The following is a 14,158-nucleotide window of genomic DNA, read 5'->3' as shown; positions in this document are numbered from 1 at the left end:
GAAATGCTAGGTTGTGGTTCTTCCCATTACACAAGTGACTAACCTGTGGTCCTACATATGTTATTGGACTACAGTTCCCATCATCCCTGCCCACTGGCCATGCCAGCTGTGGGTGATGTGAGCTGAAGCAATGACATTGAGAGGGCCAAACTTTCCCCATTCCAGACCTAAGCTCAACAAGCAGTTAGTGAAATCATAGAGGGGAAACATTATTTTGGCCACTGAAACTTATTTTCATTGAACCACTGGATATATAGTGTCCACAATTTCAATGCAGTGGTACCTCGGGTTGCATATGCTTCAGGTTACATACGCTTCAGGTTACAGACTCTGCTAACCCAGAAATAGTACCTCGGGTTAAGAACTTTGCTTCAGGATGAGAACAGAAATCGTGCGGTGGCAGCGCGGTGGCAGCGGAGGCCCCATTAGCTAAAGTGGTGCTTCAGGTTAAGAACAGCTTCAGGTTAAGAACAGACCTCCAGAACGAATTAAGTACTTAACCCAAGGTACCACTGTATGCATTTTCAGTATTAATATATCCACGATTTCTCCCTCCGTGTATTTTTTTAAATCTTTAAGACAAGTTTTAGAGCACAATGTAATATTTATGGGAGAGAAGCTTAATTAAGGCCATGATACCCAAATCATTTATGTGAAATAATCTCATGGGTATCAATTGAATTGCCGCAGAAGAAGTCAGTGAAAGACTCTTCATTCCAATGGCTAAAGTCAATAGAAACCCTGGCCCTAAATATGTTTATTGAAGGAACTGGATTGTGGGTTTAAGATCACAGTCTACAAGAGTTGTAATTGGAAGATTGTAGTTTTGAAGATCAGGTCTAGGAAAAGCCTTGTTCTTCAGCAGTCTGCAATCCACAAATCCATGAGCCCAAATCCTAAGTTTATTGACTGAGATTTCAGTGACTCGCTAAGACATGTAATAATATTTATTCCAGATCTCATCTTAAAAACATGAAGTTACCAACCTGTCGATACTATCAGAATTGTCTATTTGCCACATTGCTCCTTACTTTTTCCACGCAGGACACTAACAAGGACTTTTTGTACCTGTAATGAAAGCTGGTCCACCCATAAGGCCAGGTGAGGCGACTGCTTCAGGCAGCAAAGTACACTGGGGCAGCAAATCCTGATGTTGATCTTTCTTCCCCTCCTTGTTCCTGATGCAGATCTTCACACACCCCTTCTTCCCTGGCAGGGACAGGGGGCACCTTTTTGGGGTTTGCCTCTGGTGGCAAAATGTATTCTGCCAGCCCTGCCATGTAACATACATGTCCTGTGCATTTTTCATTTGCATTTTTTTAGACCAAAATGCCACTTTTCTGCTTCCTAACCACCATCCCCAACATTCTCAGGGGGAGACAGTGGGAAAGAGGCTTCAGTGAGTCCTTTGGAGAAATGCCTGTCACCTCAATCCTAAACAGAGTTACTTGGGAGTTGCACACAAATCAATGAGACAGTCTTTGAGGATAGAAAATCGGCTTCCATCCAAATCTTCATACACGCATCCTTTAAATGGTCAGCTGTCCAAAGATCCCCTCCCCTGTGTTATTCTGTGCTGTTGCCAAGAGCTGAGGGACACAGCGAGGGGGAAATACTACTATTTACATGTTAAAGGGCTACCGTGAATAAGAAAGGGTGCTGTTCAAACAAACAGCAACATCATGAGGTTTTCTTTTTAATACGCTGAAAGAAATTGTTTACATTCAGCTGCTGCCTCTGTTTATAAAATAATGAAAATATCCTATTGCATATATATATGGAGCAAAAAACCTTCCGAATAAGATCGCCCGATTTTTTAAAAATCCTCCCCTAGAATGACTATTTACCTTTAAGAGCCTGTGATAAACAGAAATTTAACTGCTGAAGTTTTCATGCTACACCCCTACCAGAAGGGGAATGTTGGCAACCCAGTCCCTGATGCGAGCAGTGGGGGATGGTGGTTAACGACCCGATCCTATGCATGTTTTCTCGGGAGGGAAAAGTGCTCCTGTTGAGCTCAAAGGAATTCACTCCCCCAAAAGCAAGACTCAAAGCTGCAATCCTAGATCCACTTACTTAGGAGTAGGTACCACTGGATTTAGTAGTGCTTCCTCCCGAGTAAACATGCCTCGGATCGAGCAGCAGGTGTGCGAGTCCGGAGTCTCGTGGCGATTGGAAATGCGCAGCTGCAGCTGCTGGTGTGAACGCAGCCTGCAGCAATTAAGAATCGAATCCGGTTTGACTCTGAACTGAGTAGCGTTTGACTGCTGATAGCACTAGGCATGTCAACCGAACTCATGGGACTTACCTCCCAGAGAACACGCAGTTAGGATTCGACTTCTGCGTAGATGCGCATAGGATCGCTCTGCGCTGTAAAGGACCTCAGCAGTTTCCCCATACTATTGGAAGAAAGAGGGTGGGAAGACATCGGCGACTTAAGCGTGTGTGATAGAAGCGCAAAATGAAACCCTTTCCGAAAGGTGGGAATTATTAGCCGGGAGACTTTTCAAACAAAGTAAAAGTACGGAAGCCAAACGCGCGCAGCCCCTTCCAGAGCCTCAGCATCATCCGTCGTGGTTTATCTTAATCCGCTGCAGATGGGCCCTTGCGCTCCGCTGGCACCTCCAGGACGGACCACCGAAGGGACCTGCATGGAGCTGGGCCGAGGGTGTTTTGCTTTCCAAACCGCACAGAAGTCCCAGGGAAATCGAGGCTGAGGGTGACACTCTATCCTGATCGTGCAGAAACAGCCCGCAAGGACGAGGCTTGGCTTCCCCTTCGACTTCCTCGGTTTTTAATTCAGTTCCAACCCCTCAGCTCCAAATATCACATTGTTTAAAATTATGATTATAATCTCTCTCTCTCATTTTAGAAACTCAGTCCATACAAGAACTGATCGACCACATCCAACTTTCCTGGCAAAGTTAGAAGTTGGGAGACGAAGTTGATTGGAGGACCTTGGACCAGTCACTCTCAGCCCAGCCTACCTCGCAGGGATGTTGGGAGGATAAAATGGGGAGGGAAAGAACCATGCACACCTCTATGAACTCCTTGGAGGAAAAATGGGCTATAAATCCAATAAATGAAAAGTCAAGTAACTGCCCCCACCCAGCTACCCATCCCCTATCTACGTAGTGGGGCCATCTGGTTAGAGGCAGTTTCAGGCAGAGGTTGAATGAAGTTGGACTCAGCAGAATGAGCAGGAGGACTGAATGACCGTGTTTTGTAGGAACTGAGACTACCATCCGAAGACGCCCTAAACAAGAGCATGACGTCCAAATTTTCTCATTGAACCACTGATACGGAAATAAGTGATCACCAGTGAAAACACCCAGGGGGAAATATCGGAGCCAGGACGCCCCTGAATATGAGCTACTGAGAATCATCAAGTGAGCGGTGATGTGTTGCGTACATCATGTCTTCCTAAACGAGGACACTTTAAAATAGGTATAAACGCCTAGAGAAATCGATTCCTTCGAAGGGAGGAGGGCGCAAGATCGATCCTTTGACTTGCTCTCCAAACTGACAAACCTGGCAGATCTAGCAGATGGTTCTGGGCACTTCCCACATCAATAATAATAATAATAATAATAATATATTTATTACATTTATATGCTGCTTTTTCTTCCAAGGAGCTCTAGGTGGCGTGCATGGTTCTCCTCCTCTGCATTAAATCCGCACAACAACGCTGTGAGGTAATAATAATAATAATAATAATAATAAACACCAAACTTGGCACAGAGCACTACAAAACTTCAAAGATAGGAAGGAGGCTGTTTCCTTCCGTTCGTTTTCCCCCAAGCCTATAAAGACTTTGATAGCTCACAAATTTAATGTTTTGCGGTAGATCTGAAGTGACCGAAATGTCAGCCTTTTATTTGTACCGCCTTTCCTTGTGTAGGTTTACACGGAAGTAAGTCCGGTTGAATTCAATGGGACTTTCAGCCTTCGCTATAGTGTGTATGTGTGTGTGAATGAATGTTGGGGTGGGTTGTTTTTTTTTAACGCTTGCTCAACTATCCCACTGATATTTTCAGTGGCGTTTATTTTCCCCAAGCAAATGGTTCCGTTTTGCAGCCACTCCATCAGGGCATCCCAGAAATGCCCCCGTGCTTGTTCCCTTGTTGTCCTCCTTGAAATGCGCGTCCCATGGTTGTTTTCACATGGGTAATCGCATTGACATATTTCAAAAGGAACAATCATGCAAGATTTTCGAGGATCTAGCGGGGACCTGATTGGGACCAGCTGAAGCCTCCTTGGAACATTTTGGAGAAATATCAAGCCAGCCAGCCGCTCCCCTTTTTCCCCCTGATGCGCCTGCCCTGTTTTAATAATAAAAATGCCCCGGAATGAATAATGCAGACGGGGCCTTCCTTGCATTTCTCCAGTTCTGGCTCCACTGCAGAAGAGAGGAATCAATCAAGCAGATGGAGGGAATTTGAATATAAAAGGACATTACGGTTCACAGCATTGAAGCAATGCTCAGGAACAGATCAGCCGTTTGATTCTACCCCGCCGTAATCTGTCCCACAGTTATCACGCAAGGATGCCAGACGACAGAGATGCCACCAAGAGGACATCATCTGGGCAGGCCGCTCCTCTCTTCGCCACACACCCCTCCTCGCGATCTGCAGCATAGCCTGGTATCATCTCCTGAAGTCTTTTTTTCTGCTTGGAAAGCGCAGCACAGTTGGCGGAGCTTCCAGCCTGCTGGCACAGCCGGATTTGAACTCTGCGCTGCGGTTCTTGCGCAATTCCTTCAATTCCGCGGGGTTGTTGTTTCGCTTGAGGGTCGGCTGGGTGCGTGATTCACATGTATGTGTGCCCCTTTGTGCGTGTATGGGTTGTATTTAGCCAAGTCTTACTCCTGCCCACCTAGCAGTTCGAAAGCACGTCAAAGTGCAAGTAGATAAATAGGTACCGCTCCGGCGGGAGGGTAAACGGCCTTTCCCTGCGCTGCTCTGATTCGTCAGAAGCGGCTTAGTCATGCTGGCCACATAACTCGGAAAAACTGTCTGCGGACAAACGCTGGCTCCCTGACCTATAGAGCGAGATGAGAGCACGCAACCCCAGAGTCGTGGGCGACTGGACCTATTGGGCAGAGGTCCCTTTACCTTTACCTTACTCAGGGTAGACATACTGGAATTAATGGACCTCAGTGAGCCATGCCCATTGATTTCAATGTTTGTTATTTATTGTATATTTCCTTGCATTTATAACCCACCCTTTTTCTTTCCAAAGAGCTCAAGGTGGCGTACTTCGTTCTCCCCCTCCCCGTCTTACAGCATCCTCACAACAACCCTATTTGGTAGGTTACGCTGAGCGTGGGTGACTGGCCCAAGGTCCCCCAGAGAGCTTCATCATGGACTCCCTGGACTCCCAGGTCTTAGTGCGACACTCTAATCACCACACTACCCTGGCTCTTCAAATGGGTTCCTTTCAATGGATTTGCTCAATGTTAGTCTAACCAATGACTAACACTGGCTACAGCGATGTGTCTTTATGTCTCTTTACTTGGAAGTACATCCACAATGGTTAAGGAGGCATAGGATTGCAGTCTTTACAGGTGTGCGTGTGTGGGTGAAATATTGCCACGCTTCTCTCTCCATATGGCGTCCAAGCAGCTCTTGTGTCCTAATACAACTACTGGGTAATTTTATACTGTATACGGTATTATTTACCGGTAATTGTGTTTGATAGGCAAGAGCTGATTCGAAATCGTACGGAGGGAAAGATGCGCGTGTCTAAGCACCCCCACTCCTGCAATCCTTTGGCCCATTGGGAAGTAAAGATACAAGTATAACTCTTAATCTTCAGCAAGAGGTATAGAAATCGCTCTAATGAGGTGGCCTACTAACAAGGCCCAGTTTTAGCCCTCTGCAGCCTTCCAGTTTTGTTTTTAAAAAATACTGGGGACTTCTTAAGGTAGGCGGGTGTCTTACAAGCGGCTCCGCTCAGTTCCATGGAGGAGTATTTGTGTACACACTAAAGTCACGAAGTGACCTGAGTCGTGGGGGCGGGAGGCAAGGAAGCCACCGGAAAGCTCCCGTCGAATAATAAACAATGATCAGGATTGAAAGCATCTGATTCAGAGCAGCAATGCCCTTCGCACATCAATACAGAGAGGAAACAATTGGTCTGCTTCTTTTTCCACCATCTTTCATCTCGCTGGAGGAGGAGGTACGTTTTCCTTTGATCGATAAGGAGCGCTCCTGTCCTGTGTACGTACTCCCATTCACACAACGCCAGGAACCCGAAATACCTGGGATTCGGATCATACATACCCCCATCACGAAGAAAACACGTCTACGGGATCAAGCACTATTTCAAATGCAGGGGTCGAATTCGATGGGATTTAGTTCCAAATGTTGTGAAGAGTGGGGTGTCCCTGTTCTTAGCTGAGCTGACAGCTGGAATTCATAGCCCAGTGAAACAGAATGACCACGCTTTAAATCGAGTCAACCCCAAATTATATGTCTGTCTTTTCAAACCTCCTTGCAGGACGACGTATTTCTTACCTCCGAGTAAAAAAGCTTAAACATCATTAACTTCAGCAGAGGTTAACAATGTAATCTCATACAGGTCTGCTCAGAAGAAAGCCTCACTGACTTCAGCGGAGCTGCCTCCCAGGAAAGAGGGGATAGCATCACTGGCTAAATTTACTGAACGTGTGGCTCTGGAACCACATTGCTGAGGATTTTAATTCCGTTGAAATTATTGCGTTTTGGTATCACTGGATGTAAAGAAGTATTTCAGTTTTGGAGGACCAAAACGTCTGAAGTTAAAAGTAAAGAACAGAATTAGGTAGTGCAAGCCTATGCAAATGGCCTTCTAAATAAATAGCAATTCAACAACAACAACAACAACTTGGAAATTAGTTCCACTGACTTCAATAGGATGTTGTGCACATTAAAGTTACACAGTGCAGGGAAAAATGGGAAAGCCTGTGGATCTTGAGGCGAGCGTAATCTCCGCTTTCGGGGAGGGCTGATCCCAGGTTAATTAATGCCAGCCAGTTTCCGCTGGGTTCAGCGAGCCCTTCATCAGGCCCTTCCGGACAACAGGGGGAACTGGTGCTATAACTTTTTAAAAACAATAATCGCCCCCCCCCCCGCACAAGATTCAATTCTGAAAAGTAAAACTCAGAAGAACCGCAAGAACATGTGCTACACAACCAGATGAATGCAATCCTAAATACACTTCCTGGGCTGCAGAATCTGTGCGCCCCCCCCCCAAGATTCCGATGTGCTACAACTCCCATTATCCCCAATCTTTGGCCACACTGGCTAGGCTGATGAGAGTTGGAGTCCAACAACATCTATAGATTCCCCGGTCCCGTACTAGAGAGTAAGACCCAGCAATGAATCAATGGAACGTGCTTAGGATTCTACCGCAGGTCTCTGTCCCTGCCTAGGCGTTAGCGCTAGAGCCTGGGCAGGAGTAATCGCATGGGGTGGTATTCAATTAAATTTTAATCTGAGTAGGCCCAATGAAATTAATGGGCCTATTTAGTCACATTCAGTCGGTGTACTCTGCGTAAAACGTAGTTGACTACACCCTAGGTTGCTAGCATGTTTTAACCCAATATCTATGAAAAAGGCTATTTTTGCCATACTCCTTCACTGAGCACTGAGGCTGGTACCATATGGCTGCAATCAATGCCCGGTTAATGCAAATAGCGCAACTGAAAGGAAAAGCAGCGGAACCTACACAAGTCAATTTAAAATTGTTTACTTTTAGGTTGTGTTTCCATCCTGACTCTTAGAGAGGCTTTTCCTTTGGACTCAGGATGTTCAAAGACTGACTAGGAGTTAGATCCAGACTTAAAAATGTTTAGACGAGATCCGTTGAAATCAATAGGACTTAAATTAGTCCATCTTAAATTCCATTGATCACACTGGGTCCAAGCGTAACTAAATCTGGCTCTAGTCCCAGGTTGTTGTTTTTAATCTTTGGTTTCCTTAAAAAATATAGAGAGGCGTGCTAGAACAAGACATTTCTAGAGTTCTGGGTAACCCTGTTAAGTCTCTTGCAGAAAACAACAACAGAAAGTCTTGTGGTACCTTCAAGACTCGCCACTTTATTATGGCATAAACTTTCGCGGACTGCTGTTCCACGTACACATTCTGATCGGTGTTAGACCCGGCTGCGAAGCATCTGAGCCACAATCCCGTACAGTCATGCACTCTACACTGAACTGGATGGAATTAAAATGCGCCTTCTCTATATATGGGATTTTGCAAAAAGAATATGGGTGTACTTAGCAATATAATTTCTCCTCCACGGATTGCATTCAACTAACTGTTACTCAGAGTACAGCCATTTAAATTAATGGTCATGGCTAATTTAAGCCTGTTCCTTTCAACGGGTGTACTCTGAGTAAAACTAGGTAGAATACAACCGTATGTGTTTGGACTTGGGTCTCAATCTCTCTCACACCATATAGTTGAAATCAGTAGGTTTAAACAAACCTAACTCTTTGGCTGTGACCTCGGTATTTAGATTTAAGGTACCTATCCAGCCAGAGTTAAAACGATTTTAAAATAACATTCATTTCCGTGGGTTCGCAGCCCAATCCTATGCAGTTTACAGTATAGGGAAATAGCCGTCTCAAATGCTTTAAACTGGGCTTATTTTCCTATCCAGTGTGCATAGGATTTCGGAGTCAAGCGCATCCTTACATTACCAGTTGATATCAGAGGTACCCCTGGCCAGATGTAGTTACAGTTACAGGAGAGTAAGTCCCAATGAATACAGTGGAAGTTACTTCCGAGTAAATATAGGAAGGATCGGGCTGTTATTTCACGTTGGCTGATCCTCCCCACAGATATTGTAACACACTTAGAACAGTTCGGGTAAAAAGTAAAATAAAAACTTTCTCTCTCACCAGGGTTCACGAAGAACCCAGCTAATTTCGAAATTACCTTTCACCGTTATGAATCGATACAGCTTGGAACGCAGCTTACACAACATCAGCCTAATAATTATGTACTTGATTGTTACCTCCCTTGCTCTTCCTCACTCCTTGCGCTGTGTTGACGTCTTCCCTGCGGATGAGCTCTGGAGATGCCTGTAGCTCGCCACACTTTTGTGACATTTTGCCTGGTCTCAATAAAGCTATTGCCCAACTGAGGATTTTGGAAGGTTTGCATCTTATGTACTATCACGGCTACATCTGTTTCTTACAAGTGATAGCTGTTTCCAATGAACATAGCATTTGAGAACGGGGGACTCGATCATTTTAATAAAGGCATATGCCTCCTGTCCTAAGTGCCTTTACCCCAAAAGCCCATCTGGTCCAGCATCCTATCCTTAACGTGGCCAACCAGATGCCCACAGGAAGCCCACCTGAGACTCTCAGCAGCTGGTAGCCAGAGCTACGCTGCCTCGACCAGCGGGGATTCCTTCGGAAACAAGTCCCGTGGGGTCCAATGGCGCTTACTGCGAGGTAAATGCGCTATAGATTGCAGACTTATAGCACACGCCTATCTACGTCTACTCAGAAGCATTTCCCAGTGAATTGGCTGGGGCTTACTACCAGGAAAACACCGGAACAGGATTGCAACCTTCATTTCTAAATGTTTACACATACACACAGGGGGAGAGCGAAAGTGAAATAAATACATTTCAGGAAAATTAATGTGCACAATCTTGCCAAAGTGCAGCATTTATTTTATTTTTATTTTTTTACAAAAGTCCGATTGACTTAATTCTCTCCCCCACGCCCACCCCCGCATTCAAAATATGCTGAACTGTGCTGGAATCCTGCCTAAAGGGTCAAGGTTTTTAAAATTAAGTTCTGGAAGCAGGCTTTATCGCGGCAGCCACTCCAGCCCTCCCTCCACTCCCCGCTCCTCCAAAAAGCTCCAGAGAAGTCCTAGGAGTTGGGAAGAGGTTGTGAGCAAACCGAAGAACAGTCAGCAGTGTGGAGAAAAACATAAAATGAAGTAAGTCAGCCTCAGAGCCGAAACGCAAGAGTTTCTATTCCCATACAGCGCAAATAAAGTCTCCCGGTGTCTCCTGCACTCGACTCCCCCTGACATTAAAAAGACATGTATTGACTTTCCGAAGACATTTATGAATGTGATTAGTCCTCCCTATGCGATAAATCATAACCCGTCAGTTTTAATTTTTTGTTTATTTTTTGCTTGGGTTTTTTTCCTTCTATACCAAGCCAGGAGGAAATCCACACGGAATCTATAGAGATGCTTTGAGAACGTAACCAATTGAACTGAACTGGCACAGGATAGTTCGCAGGCTGGCCGGTGTTATATTTTCGCTTGGCTTTAAGGGCTGCGGGATCAAGCCCTCAGCTCGAGCTCTTAGCTCCGCACACCTAGCCCCAGAGTCGTCGTCCGTCCCCCGTCCCCCCCCCCCCCCGCTCCCGCGCACGCTTAGAGAGAAAGTCAAGGCGTTTGGATATAAGTCGGCGGAGGAGTTTATATGACGAGGGGGTACCGGTAATTTGTAAACGCACAAACCGCGGCTTGCTGAAGTCAGTTTCATTTGCAAGTGAGTACAAGCTATTCCCGACCTCCGCTCCTCGGAGGAATTGCCTCGGCTCGATTTTCATCCCGACCTTCTAACTATGTTTACGGTTTTCCGTAAGACTTGCTTCTTAATAAGCCTGCTTGGGATTTCATGCCTAATTTGAGGTGCAAGGGAGAGTAATTCCCTGTGAATTTGCCTTCGTTTTTACAGAGACAACCCCAAAACTGCCCGGCCACCGTCCATAGTCAAGGTGCGTAGTTGTCCCCAAGGATAGTTGATTTTTGGTACTCGAGGCGGAAGGTTCTCCTCCCACCAGAGCCTCTCACCTTATCTGGCAATTTTCCAAAAACGCAACAATAATAGTTAATGTATCATCATCATCAATTAGCTATTTCCTGCCCTTTCATTGTACTAGCAAGGAGCTACTTTGAGGCAGTCAACTCACTCTGCTTAAATCAATGGCGGACAAATCGGACAAAAGAAAGGTGCTCAGGATCTGGGTGTCTAAAAGGCGCACCTTATGCAAGTCTCCCTAACCATTATTCTGCTTCCCTCATCCCCCAGACAAAGACGTCGGGACCCGGAAGCAGTTAAGTAAGTGTCCTAGCGCGCGCGCTCTCTCTCTCTCTCTCTCTCTCTGTGTGTGTGTGTGTGTGTGTGTGTGTGTGTGTTGGAGGGATGAGTTCGAAAGCGGGTCACTGATTCAAATGAGCCCAAGGCAATTCCCGCTTCCACAGAACTCCTTGGCAACATTCTGAACTCCTCCTTAATTCACCCAAAATATATTCTCAGTGCGCAATCCTTTCCATGCCCGTTTAGAAATTAGCCCCACTGAGTACAGAACGGCTTTCTATCAAGCAAGCAGCCTAGGTTACAGATATGCAGTGTCCAACGCGGGTTAGAATCTGTTTTGAAACCGGTTTTGGAACCGGTGCTCTGAGAAGGAAGGGTTGCACAGAGGCGCAAACTCCCCGCCAGTTCCAAAAGTAACTTAGACTTCCCTGCGGATACCCGGCCTTCATGTCAATGTCCAGGCCCGCACCGAAAGCTCCCATTTATACACAACCCCCACGGCCAAATTCAAAAGAAGCCCGCAGAAAGAGGGATTGCAAACCCTTCAAGTTCAATTTAGGGAGCGAAGGGTTTGCCGGGGAATAAGGTTTTAAAATGTAGGCACCACCATTTACAGATTCCATGCATGCTTATTTTATTTGTCATTTTTCTATTCCGCCTAAGAGATCGCAGAGCTGCATAGAACAATACATTCCTACTTAAAAACAATAAAAATCATTTAAAACCTCGAACAGATCCTCATTAATAAAAATAGAAGCAGATAAGCAAGGAAACACGCTCGGCAAGGGTCGGGATTACTCTGAAGAAACTGTCCTGCGTATAACCCTAGGCATTCTTACCCTGGGAGTGAAGTCCCCTCTAACTCGGGGGACTTCCTTCCCAGGAAACAAGCAAAGGAATGTCTAGAATAGTTAAAGTAAATCGGAATGAATTCAGGAGGAAGCGCGCAGAGGATCAGGCTGGCCAGGGACAATCCGGGCGGAAGGGCAGCGGGGAGTCCGCGAGGCGGACTGAATACACCCTTGCAAGAGCCGCGGTGTCGCACCCAGAGCAGCGCTAGCCGCCTGGCAGCAGATCATAGAACTGTGGACATGGAAGAGTCCCAAAGGGTCATCTATCCCAACCCGCTACAATGCGATAGATGGTGGGAGCCTCCACGTGCCCCGAATAGGTGGGTCGGGTCCAGCGCGTCAGCAGAGACTCGGGGCTCAACTTTCCTGCCTGGGAACAGATCGTACCGATCTCCCTCCGAGTGTTGTGTGATGACATCTACCTGCATATATCTGCATGTTGGGGAAGCTTGGGAACGGGCTTTTTCATTCCGTTCTGCAAAGGCCGCTCTCTCCCCTAACATTATTTTTTCCTCTCCTATCAGCCAGTGAAGCCATTTTAAGTCGAGTGACATCCCCCGTGGATTCCACTGGGGCATCCTTCTCGTGAGCAGGAAAGATCCCGGCCGAATGCAAGAGAGCGTTGTTAGGTGGTAGACCAGGAAGAGTCTTTGGCTCGGGGTCCTAGATCTCTCCTGCCCCTTCCTCTCAGTTTTTACAAACTTAAAAAAAGAAGGTTTTTCTTAAAGGACGGCCGAGTGCTTTGCAAAACACCATGCGGGTCCGGCCCCAAACACCCACCATCTTAATTTACTCAAAGGTATATATACTTTTAAAATTAGCCTATGCAAACGCTGTGCACATGTATATTATTGGCCGGTGCCAAGTATTGAGCAGGGTCCATCGTGCAAAGCTTATCTAAAGGTTGTTGCTTTTCTGCACACTTTACCACACCTCTTCTGGCCGACACACACACACACACACACACACACACACGTGTAGGGGAAAGAATAGGGCGACCACCTTTAGCACTCCCGGTCAGGGAGGGGAGCCTTACAGAGCCGGCTTAACTATGACTAATCAGAAATAAGTCCTATTGAATTCAATGGGGTTAACTTTCAGGTAAACGGGGTTAAGACTGCAGCCTTAATTGACTATTCCACAGTCACGCAGTTCCGAAGGACTTGGATGGATGAATCCGCCTTCCATCCGAAGGCTTCGGCTTTAACTGGGTTCAGGATCCGGCGGGGGACCTTCCTTTTTAGTAATGACTGAGGGACTACAGATTCTCCGGGCTTCCTCGGCCAGCGGAATCGTTCCTTCATTTCAAAAACCAGCAAGCAGCCTTCTGCGCTGTGAAATTCCCCTCCACTCCCCAATTAGTCCTGTCAGCCTATTTTCCTAATCCTACACATGCAAAACTGGACGGAGATCAAAAGTTTGCAGGTAGCCCTGAAGGTGTCCTAACCGGGGGTGCGGAGAGTTCCCAAATATTACAGCCTGATAAAACTGTCATAAGGACAGCATTAAACGTCACAGAATAGTTAAAAAATAAATAAATAAAAGTCTAGAGAACTCGAAACCTTGCCCACTGCTCAGTTGAAATGGATGGGCCTTGCTATCAAGTAGCTGCGTTTAGGATCCCTGGTCAAGAAAAGGCCGCTTGGCAAACGAACAAAGCCAAAGGTCTGAAAGAGCCGGGACCTCCCATAGCAGCAACAGAGTGACAATTAAAAGAATCGAACAGGGATCACTGAAAAGGAGAGTCTGCCCCTAAATAGGATAATTATGAAGGGGGCATTCACATCTCTGCACATTTTCTTGGAAGTAAGCCCTCGTCATCCTCGCAGAATTTGCCTCCAAATAAGGCTGCAATTCTTAAGCCTAATCACCAGGAAGTCAGTCCCTACTGACCCACGCTGGAATTGACTTCAGAGTAGCCATGCTAAGGATCAGGCCGCTGCTGCAAGCGAGCTTAAGAATAGCACCGTGCTCGTGTCAAGAAGGAGGCATTCCCCCCAAATGACCTCGCTCTCCGAAATTAAAAAGAACAGCGCGAGCATCTGATATTTCTTCGCACTCGCAGACTTCTCCCGCCCGCCTCTGATCTCTATCATCTCTGCCTTCCATGATATCGGCAAGCCGCAATTCTGCATGCATCCCTGTTCTCTTGTGAACAAAAATGTGTAAGGAAACTCATACCACTACGCATAAAAAAGTCTTTAAAGTGCCACGGGCATCTTCTTCAACGCACAAAGACGCCA

This window comes from Podarcis pityusensis, assembly GCF_964106645.2.
Source record: "Podarcis pityusensis genome assembly, chromosome: 5".
In the NCBI taxonomy this organism is placed as follows: domain Eukaryota; kingdom Metazoa; phylum Chordata; class Lepidosauria; order Squamata; family Lacertidae; genus Podarcis; species Podarcis pityusensis.
The sequence above is the reverse complement of the archived record's forward strand: the minus strand, read 5'-3'. Positions refer to the sequence as shown.